Consider the following 10,455-nt stretch of genomic DNA (forward strand, 5'->3'; position numbering starts at 1 on the left):
CCTAATACAGAGTGAACAGTTACAAGGCTTGACCAAAACGGTTCAGGGAACCATACTCACTGTAAACTTGCATTCTGCTTTAATCAATAACACCTTGCATGCCTTAACAACCTTGTCAAGTATCGTCAGTGAGGACATAACGTATGTGCGAATAGTCAGGGATCTTATGCAAGATCTCCTTAGAGAAGTCAGTTCCTCCGTGAGTAGCCTCAGTACCGGGAAGATCCCCACGTACTTAGTTCCACTAACACTGGTTGAACAGATTCTCAAGACCACTACCACCACTGTTGTACAACCTTCACAGGTACATCTGGCATATAGTCTCGGCAGTGCTATTCCGATCTCTGTGAACCCACAGAACCTAGAGTTAGGATTTATCCTAAACCTACCAATCATTGAAAAGCAGAATGTGTACCGTTTAAAAACCGTATTGAATGTGGGATTCTGGGAGGGTAACACACACGTACACCTCCGAACGCCACCCACACTCGCCTACCACGACGACAACCCCTCACTCTACCTGGTCCCCAATCTCAGCATGTGCACAAACACCAAAGACATTCACTGGATCTGTCCCAGCAACCCTTTCATTAGAGATGTCACCAACTATCTATGTGGGCTGAGGGCAGACGCCCCGGAGCAGAAATGTCAAGGTAGTTTGTCCATCAAAGATGAAGGAACCGAGACCAGAGTAGAGAGAGCAGGTAGTCGATGGCTCGTCAACACACCTCATTCTGAAGCGACCATGTCCTACGACCGCCATGATATAGCCACCAAGCTCACCCTGCCCAATCAAACAATATTCCTCAATGTCCCACCAGGGGCTACAGTACACATTGACGACATAATCCTCCATCATCTCGATGCCGACCGACACGAGGTGGAGATTGAGATGATGGATGCATTCGTCGGGCACAATTTCACAATTGATGCCACCCTCCAAAGCCAGCTTCTGGCTGAGGGAACCAAATTGATTAAATTCAATTTAAAGCCCACAGGGCTCTCAGCCACTTTCCCTAGGCGGGCAGGTGGACACCCATACCAAGACCATCCCATCAGCATGGCAGCGCTCGGAATGTTGCTCAGTGGCTGGATCATCACGGCCGTAGTGGCGTACGCGATGTACAAGTACATCCAGAAACTACAGGCCCGACTGGATTCCCTGACCCTGGTCTCGCCACGTTTTGTGGGCCCATCCACAAACACACAATAGGCCAGCCCTCACCCAACCAAGAGGTGAAGGCACGGCCTACTAACCCTTTTCCTAACCACCCGTTCCCTTCCTATTTCTCACTCTCCTGTCCCTTTCCTACCTCTTTCATGTTCACTGGTGACGACCCTTAAGAAATGAAATGTATGTGTGCTTAGATAGTTAGAATAGAAATAGTAAGTCTGCCCAGACTAGCCTTAGCCTGCCCAGACTAGCCCAGCCTGCTCAGGAAATAACCTCACGTGTGAACTGGTGGACAGAGAAGGACAGTATGTTTCACAGGACATGGGGACGTTCACAGATTCTATGGATTGTTCGGCCCAGGTTTGCTCCAAAGACTGTGACCTGCATCCCACTCTTCGGAACAAAGGGGGGATGTTGGAGCCAAAATCCTTTGTTCACTCACCCTCATGAGGAAGGGGGGGGGGGCGAGGAGGGGGGTGAGCCACGTTTCTTTGAGAACAAAGAAACCATGTGCTCAACCCTGGAAAATTCGCCATTGATCACATGACCCCCCCCTGGGGGGCCCCCGGGTCCCCCCTCCTCTAGCTGCGGCACTGCAGCTCGACGGCAGGGGGACCCAAAATCCCGTCATCACCGGGTCACCGGCCCGGTGACGCGCAAGCCAACCCCGCGTGGATTGGCTGAACCACGGCCAACGCCGCGGGGAGCCCGGAAGACATCATAACGGTATAAATTCAGGCCCGGGAAGAGATCCAGCCTCTTCCAAAACGAAATCGCGTCAACCCAGACGCACCTTTTCGTAAGGAGACAAAGCGCCTCGTGTTAACGCACCTGGACCGGGCCTGAATTTTCTTCACCTCGCTGGACGAGCTCAAGAAAAGCGGGAATTCCCTTTATTTTTGGTTTCCCCTTCTTTTTTTCTTCCTTTTTTGTTTGCATCATCCGGACCCCGAGCGCGCGCTGCAACCGCACGCTCGTCTGCAGACCGACCTGAGCATCGCTTCTTCACTCCCCCCCCTCATCGCAAGAAGCTGCTGATCGCCCCTCGGATCACACTACGGGTTTCCCCTCCGTAGTCCACGTCAGGTCTCTATTTTCTGGGACGCCAGAGAACCGCCCGCGGCCACAAATCGACGGATTTCACCTGGCCACGGAAGCACGTTTCCCCCTCGTCCAACCAAGTAAGGCTTAGAGTCTGGGCAGGAATTAGAATAACGTGATATTATTATTGCTGTGTGTTTATTGTTGGTACTTGTAACTTTGGGACGCCGATCCCTGTTTCTGAGTACTTTTGTGTCTACGCGTGGACGGCCATCCACGCGAATCATCGCACGCACGCGCGAGCCTCCTCATCCTCAGCTCACGCTTCTGCTCCCAGAGTCCATATCTGCCTGAACAGCCGTTTTTGGACTCTGTACGTGTAAGCTGAGGCGGTCGCGTCAGTGTACACAGTCAGACACCCCCTCCTCTCTCCTCTCTCTCTCTCCTCTTCTCCTCTGTTTCCCTGTTCACTAACCAGCGCACGGTACGGCCGCCGCTGCCTCCAAGCGCCTCCTTTCAGTGCGTCCCTGGGACCGTGTGTAGTTCACTGCGGCTCGGATTTCTCGGCCACAAGGAATCCGGCGCGCTCCCGACGGCTACGGCCCGTGCGGAGCTCAGTGACGTCACGCTATCCCAGGCAGAGCACGCCGAGCGCCTCTGGTGACCGGGTGGGTAATCACATCGATTTCCTCGCCGGGTCGCCGAGCCGTTTGGCGCCCTCTGGTAGTCGCGTGGGTAATTGCAACCGCTCGTACCGCCATCTGGTGGTCGCATTAAGTCATCACAACTGCCCCGCGCGCCGACGCGCACCTAGTGGCCAGATCGGGTGATTACACCGGACCGCCGACGTCTACCTCCCTCTGGTGGACGTTCGTGGTCATTACCCTCTCACCAAGTCACGCCCCTTTCGCTCCACAAACCCGCACACACACACACACACATCGCTCCCCACACTCGAACACACACACACCCACTCACACACATCGCTCCCCCACACTCGAACACACACACACACACACACACACACTCACACACACACACACACACTTTATTAGCTGGCTTTGTTTTGTATTGTGTTGTTTTATGAGATCTTGCTTGATGTTTATTGATTAGATGTGATTCATAGATTGATGATTTAGGAATAGACGTTTGTTAATAAACACTTAATAATTGAATTGAACGATTCTTGGTGGTTTTTGTGTGCTTTTCAGCGACAACTGCTGGTTGTAACAGTCAGTGCTCGGATTTACAGCCTTCCTTTCCTGCTTCAGTTAAATTGCGATTATCATTTCAATCAGAAATAATAATTTAAACATTTTAATTGAACTTTCTTTTTTAAGACTGATGTTTCGTTTAAGACCCTAACTTCAGCTGGTGCCCCGACTTTGATTAAGTAACGGTAATATTCAATTGATTAATAGTTTGAATGGTTTAAATCAATTTCAATGATTTTGACGCTTTGGGTAATTTAACACACCTAGGAGGCGTTGGCGAATGAATGCAGGTTTTCCACGGGAATAACCCGCATTGCTTTTAAATAATTTTAAGTGTTTCATCGCATTTTCTGTGGTTAATTACCCGCACTATTATTGATTGATCTGTTACCCAGTTAACCTAATCACAACTTGAATTGTCTCTAAGCTATTGTTCATTTATTTTTGTTGCAGATAGATAATTTGTATGCTTTATTAATTAATAAATTAGTCAATTTATTCAATTAATACTCAAGAGTGCTTTTAATCATTTTTAAGTGGTTTTCGTGCATCTCAGCATCCAATTATCCAGTATTATTAATTCATAAAGCGCAAGTTTATCCAATTAATAATCCTAACTGCATTTAATTCAATTTCAATGGTTTAGCTCATTCAAATAACTCATTGTATTTAATTAGTAAACCCCGACTTTACTTAATTAATTCCAACTCCTCCTTGATTACTCCCGATTGTTATTAGATAAATAACCAAACTTGTTTGATTAACAATCCATTCTAAATTACTTGCAGATCACCTTCGGTGGTCCACTCCACCGAAGTAATTCAGCCTCCCCTCAGTTATTGACTTACAAATCGCAGGTTTGTTTCATTGATAACTTGAATCATAGGTTGCTCTCCGTAATTTAATCATCACTCGTAATCAAGTACCGTTGTTCATTGATAGGTCAATAGCCATTTGTGACGCCTTCGCAGCTTGAGCTTTTCCCCGGTTACTCCAGCGAGTCGCCTCCTGTGGGTCCACAGGCGCTTCGGTAGGTCACGCCACTGACCCGCAGTTGTCAACAAAGGAGTGACCCGTCACGCCTGTTGACCGGTCGTGCCACTGGTGGACCGCCTTCGCGATGGGACCCCGTGGAGGTTCCTCCCGTCAGGCGACCCTTTTTAGCCCAAAGCTGTTGGCCGATAACTGACTATTTACTCCAATCAACCTTTATAGCTTTGCATAACTTACACTTGGTACATTACCTTAGTAATCTATTACTCCAGTAATCCATTACTTTGGTGGCCTACCGCTAGTGATCAGTAATTGTCAACCCGTAAATAACAATTTACTTCTGTTTGGCGATTCGTTTATATGTAAATTACCTCTGACAGGGTAGAACCTTCCGGTAGCCTACCACTAGGGTAATTTGCATATTCTGATCACACGCTGACCCCAACAGAGAGCTGTTTTACTGGACAAAATTCTATTGTGCGCCTAATCTCGAAAAGCGCTGACATGCTTTGTGTTCTGTATTATCTTTAGCTGTCCTGGATCCAACCTCGAGGCATGAAATCTGGGCTTCTGTCTATCTGTACAACCAGTTAGATCAACAATCAGCGAGCAGCTGCACATGTCACAGCTTATCCACACATGCCAATGTGAGATTGAGCGCAACAGAGTTATAGCTCTTTAATTGGTGCCTCTTTGTTTTGTTTTTTTCTTCATTTGATTACAAGGAATGTCAACCATAGGAATGAACAGCATATTACAGTGCAGAACCTTGCCTTTCAACATTTTTTTTTTTCTTTCTTAAAATCCGAACGACACAATAGAAATTCCCTCTTTGATGAGTTGTGGTTTGTTCTCAAGGGAAACGAGAGAGAAAGAAAGCCCAAAACTGAAGGATGGAGGGACGCTACATCAGGCGGATTTCAAGGAAAAATAGAACTCATACGCCCAAGGATGAATAAAAGCTTTTCTTTGGTTGATTGCGACAGCTACCACGAACTATTATTATCATCCCACACTGGCGCTACACCACAGTAGCTAAGACGACTTCACGGGAAACAAAAAGCACAGCCGCTGAGCACCACTCACACTTTAGAGCAAGTCTCCACCATCATACAAACTCTCCCAGTACTACGGTTTTTAGTCAAGTCCAACAATCAAACACGGCTTCTGCTCTCTAAATGAGACTGGTACATTTGCCACAGTGTTTGTGTCAATAAATGAATTACAGTGCATGAATACCCATATAAAATAAGGTGCATTTAAGTGTTGGTAACAGCGGATGTAAAACACAACTGTCATTAAGCCCAAACTTCACTCTCGGGAGCACTCAACTGATTGAATTGAACGATTGCTGACCTTCACTTGACTGGCTGGGGGAGAAGGTTTACGCGTTAGCACTTTAAATGCAAGGAAAATACCTATTTTGTTCTCAAGCACACAGGCCATGAAACCAGAATACTTTTTTCATTCTTAAAGTGAAAGGGGTGGTGGGGCAGACACTTTTCTAATGTAGCAGAAAGAGGCAAATCTGACAAGCAACATGGGGGTAAGGGATTAAGCCCTGGTGTAGGGCCAGAATTAGAGAGGGAAGAAACAGCAAGAAGCAGAGCCCTGCCAAAGAACACTTAACTATTCAACTGTTGTCAGTTACCATTAAAGACTGAAGACTGGATCAACCATATATGCAAGCATTTGCAAAGTTCTTCTTTTTTTTTGCTGCAGCAACGTTTGTTCATTACATGTGCACAGTTAAATATTTTGCAAAACTTGCACAGAGCGAACTCAACATGCGTTCAACTTTACCACAGTAGAACAGATAAATGGCCGAGTGCATGACAAATGAAACGGCCATCTATCTGGCTGCACGTCTGACTTGCCTCTCCCCGTATGCCCAACACAGTGCCTCTGCTTACAAGCAAAAAAAAAAAAAACCCAGGAGGTGGGGTTTGACTCTTTGGCTTAGAATCCCAATGTTGTCTCTGTTTCCGAGTAAACCAGAGCAAACCACAACCACTGCTTGTCAACTGAGTGGCTGTGTGTGTGTGTGTGTGTGTGTGTGTGTGTGTGTGTGTGTGTGTGTGTGTGTGTGTGTGTGTGTGTGTGTGTGTGTGTGTGTGTGTGTGTGTGTGTGTGTGTGTGTGTGTGTGTGTGTGTGTGTGTGTCTGCTGAGCTAATGCGAATCACGAGGAGAGCAACCCTGAGATTCCTCTTGAGTGTCAGCATGTACGCCTGCATGAGAGAGTGAACAAGACAGTGCATGATAGTATTTGCCAAATGCATGTCCAATGCTAATTGGCTGAGATACAATTAATTTGCACCATGGTTACAACAGTGCATGCAGGCAGATAACCTTTCCACACCTGTGTAGCAAACAGAGCCAGAAGAGCTGCTCCAAGCCGCTCGCATGTGACGAGAGGAGTGCGAAAACTTGACCTTTAGTGAACACCCATCATCAGAAAATTAATAAGTGCTTCTTCAGCTTTTTAGTTTTCACTGCTTTGGTCTTTATCAGGACTTAAGCATGGCACAAAGGGATTAAAATAGCAAATACCCCGTTCCCCTTGGAATGACATTCCTCACAGTGGGATTTTAGGGGCAGTTTATAAGAGAGGAGCACGGGGTTATTAGATGAGCGGAAAGCTGAGCAAAGGCCTTTATGTTGCATGTGAGACTCATTCATTAATAGGAATTTCAAATCAATTGTCTCACATTGTGATGGTCCTTAATAGACTAAATTATTTCAGGTCTGAAGCAGAAAGGAGACACAACAATCGACAAATGTGTAGTCTAAGACAGCCTGGGAGGATATTACAAGGCAATGCTCGAGGTCAGGTCATTTCAATGGAAATTGTACAAGCAAACACAGGTCCAAAATCAACATCTTGTGAACTCCTGTGCTATAATTAAGTCAAAATGCATTTACCTTGGTGAATCAAAGGATCATACACTTTTTGAGAAAACCTCAAAATTCAACATCACATACTTTACCCAATCTGGGATGATTTCTTCTTTCGCCTAGAGAATAACCACACTTTATATTGCATGTGTGCGATAACAGTAGTCATGATCTGTTCATTTCGCTGCAGGGGAGACTTAAAGTTCCTTCCAAAATAAAATGTGCGCGTAAATCGCATCGGCAATCGGCTAAATGACTTGGAAAATATTGCCATTTACGACCCTTGCAATAAATCCAACAACGTGCATCGTCAAGGTAATGTGACTATTTCACACAGCCACCGGAGCAACAAAGGTGAAACCCATCCTGTCCTAAAAGGGAGTCTGATATCACACAGTGCAGCCCAAAGAAACCAGAGTCACCGTTTCATTTTAAAAGGAGCGCGCCTAATTAAAATGCAGATTAGGATCATTGAATATGGCGTAATCTCACCGGAGAGACTGACCACGGGGGTAAAAAGGTAAACCCAATCTTCAGGGAGTTTGGATCTCTTCCCCCGGGCGACCTCGCATTCCTGACAAACCCCCCCAACACACACACACACACACACACACACACACACACACACACACACACACACACACACACACACACACACACACACACACACACACACACACAAAGCTCACCTGCCTACTTAGCCACACGTTTTCAAGGACAATACCAGTGGAAGGGGGTAAAAAAAAAAAGGAGGAGTTTCTTTTCGATTGTGAGAAAACTGAGCCCGGAACAGTTTGTGTGTGATCGAGCCAAGTTTTCATCCCAGCGGCTCTGCAGGGCATCAAGCCGTGCGCGCTGAAGGTCTCAGAAGGTGTGCTGTTTGCCACGAATCGGTCACAAGAACCAGATTAGAGTAGCATTAGATTCTTCCCCGCTGTGAAGAAGCCTGGAGAAGCTTGACTTGCGCCGCATATCTACTGAAATCCCCCCCCCCCCTACACTTTCTTTTATTCAAGAGTTTTTTTTTTTGAGTTTAAGAAACAGTCCATAACCTCCTGCCTCTCTGCGCGCAGATGCTTTGGTTGTTTTTTTTCTCTGCGTTTTTTTTTTTTTTTCTCTCTTCCTTCCTGGTCATTTCTGAAACAGAGCAACCAAAATCACTTAATTACCTTAGGAGGACTGTTGTCGCGAGGGCTGAGCTGCGGCTCGGATGAACATCGGAAGTAACTTCATGTGTAAAGTCCCGTCGTTTAGTCCCATGCATGTGGAAGAATGAAATGCGCGTCCATAGCGGGGAGAAGAAGACGAGCTCAGCCCTCCGCTGCTCCTGCTTCCACCAGGCAGTCCCAGCGAGGAGCGCGTGCATGACGTCATCGGGAATGTGGGAAACCGATCTGCACTTGTGATTGGTCGGGACTTCTGGAGTGGGCGTTTCCAGGGAGGGACTCGCCGTTGAATTGACCAATGGTAGGGCAGATGTAGTTACCCTGGTTACCAATTTTTTTTCAAGCCATACACTGAGCAGAGAGGATAACGCAAGGTAAGCTAGGCGGCTTCGCAGATCAGAAAGTATAGTTTTGAGGCGTGTGTATGCTTGATTTGTTTGAGAAATACAGTTTCATTTTTGGCCAATCGCTCGGGCTCATTTACTTTGAAAGATGAATTGATGTGTTTGGTGAAAATACGTGATGGACTGGAGACCTGTCCAGGGTGTATTCTGCATGTCAATGGGTGAATGTAAAGTGCTTGGTGAACTGCACAAGCAGTGGAGAAGTGCTATGTAAGTGAAATCAGTGTTTAAAGTAATATGATGGGGGGGTTTTTGTATGAAGACCTTCTTTGTTGTGAGTCTGTGATTAATTCGCAATGCTTTTTGCCCCCTAAAACAGATCTAAAGGAAGAAAACTGAGTTGTGAGTCCATGATTTATACAAATATTAAACTATCACTTTATACCGCAGTTGAATATTGTCTCATTATGAGATAGCAATGTTTAGGGACATTAAGTCTGTGAGAATCAATGGGTGATATAGTACATTTCTATTCTGTCTTGAAGACTGACCTACTTTTCAATTTAATTAATAAGAAAAGCATTGATATGTCCTGGAGATGTTAACAAACAATATCCCTTTTCAATGGGCCCAGAGAGCATTAGTGTTCCTTACACTCTTAGATCCATTCCTGCATGCTTCACACCAGCCTTTCACACTCTGTACATCTCAACTAACACATATCCCATGAAGCCAGAATCTTTCCAAGCTTAATCCAAAACAAAGACACAGAGATGTTCCAGCAGCATATCTCACACTGGGTGCACCATCTGTCCCCTCCCAAGGTCTAAAACTTGCAAGAGTCCACTGATATTTCTTAGCAATGTCATGCATGGAATAAAGTTTACAAGGCTTTTGATGGGATCTTTTGCTTTCTTGCTTGTGTCTCACTGAAGCCATTGATCTATGCAGGCAAAAGAGTGCGTTTTAAAAGTTTGCTCAACCTCTACATACTGTATGCCACATGTCAATGATCAATTTCTGTCTTTCTCAGGTATTATAAGTGCTTTGTTGATGAAGAAACCTAAAAATGTTCACTCCAAGCTCCAGAACAAAAGATATAGGTAAGTGGGGAAGAAAAATCCCATTGGCTTGTTATAGCATGATCTGTTCAACAGACATGACCTGGACTCATCGGCAGTCCCCATGTTACTTGTTTAGATGCTGTCAAGTCTTTGAAGTTTTGTCACTGGCAGGATTTCTTGTGTTTATTCAGTTGCTTCTTTGAATCACGGCTGAACCTTTCAAAAAAAAAAAGTCAGACACAGTCAGTTGAGTCCCTGCCGTTCCCTCCTTTGGGGCAAATATATCAGAATTAGACATACCCTTTAGCACTCAACAAGAGCCATTTTTCTATTGCACTTACTTCATTTTTTTTTAGATTTGCAGATGTCAGCATAAATATAAATATAATAAAAACTTTTTTTTTTCAAAACAAATTAATTTCAGGCATGTGAAATGTGACATTTCAAATAATCACATAAGTAACTAATATCCATATACACACATATATACATATGTTGAAGATGATAAATAATACATTTATAGCTTATGAAAATATAATCTATATAAATATAAAATCTATGTT

The 10,455-nt window shown here is 45.2% G+C and overlaps 1 protein-coding gene across 4 annotated transcripts in view; it reads right to left on the reverse strand.

The window, feature by feature from the left end:
• pkp4 (plakophilin 4) overlaps positions 1–8,676 on the reverse strand; it is a 98,317-nt gene extending 89,641 nt beyond the window's left edge. The window contains exon 1 of one of the 4 annotated variants that reach the window (XM_080478603.1): positions 8,488–8,676. The gene's annotated coding sequence lies outside the window, so the exon portion shown is untranslated. The remainder of the gene's footprint in view (positions 1–8,487) is intronic. The other 3 variants (XM_080478601.1, XM_080478602.1, XM_080478600.1) reach the window with 3 other exon arrangements.
• Positions 8,677–10,455: the final 1,779 nt, after the last annotated feature.

The sequence above is a fragment of the Lipophrys pholis genome (assembly GCF_963383615.2).
Source record: "Lipophrys pholis genome assembly, chromosome: 13".
Lineage (NCBI taxonomy): Eukaryota > Metazoa > Chordata > Actinopteri > Blenniiformes > Blenniidae > Lipophrys > Lipophrys pholis.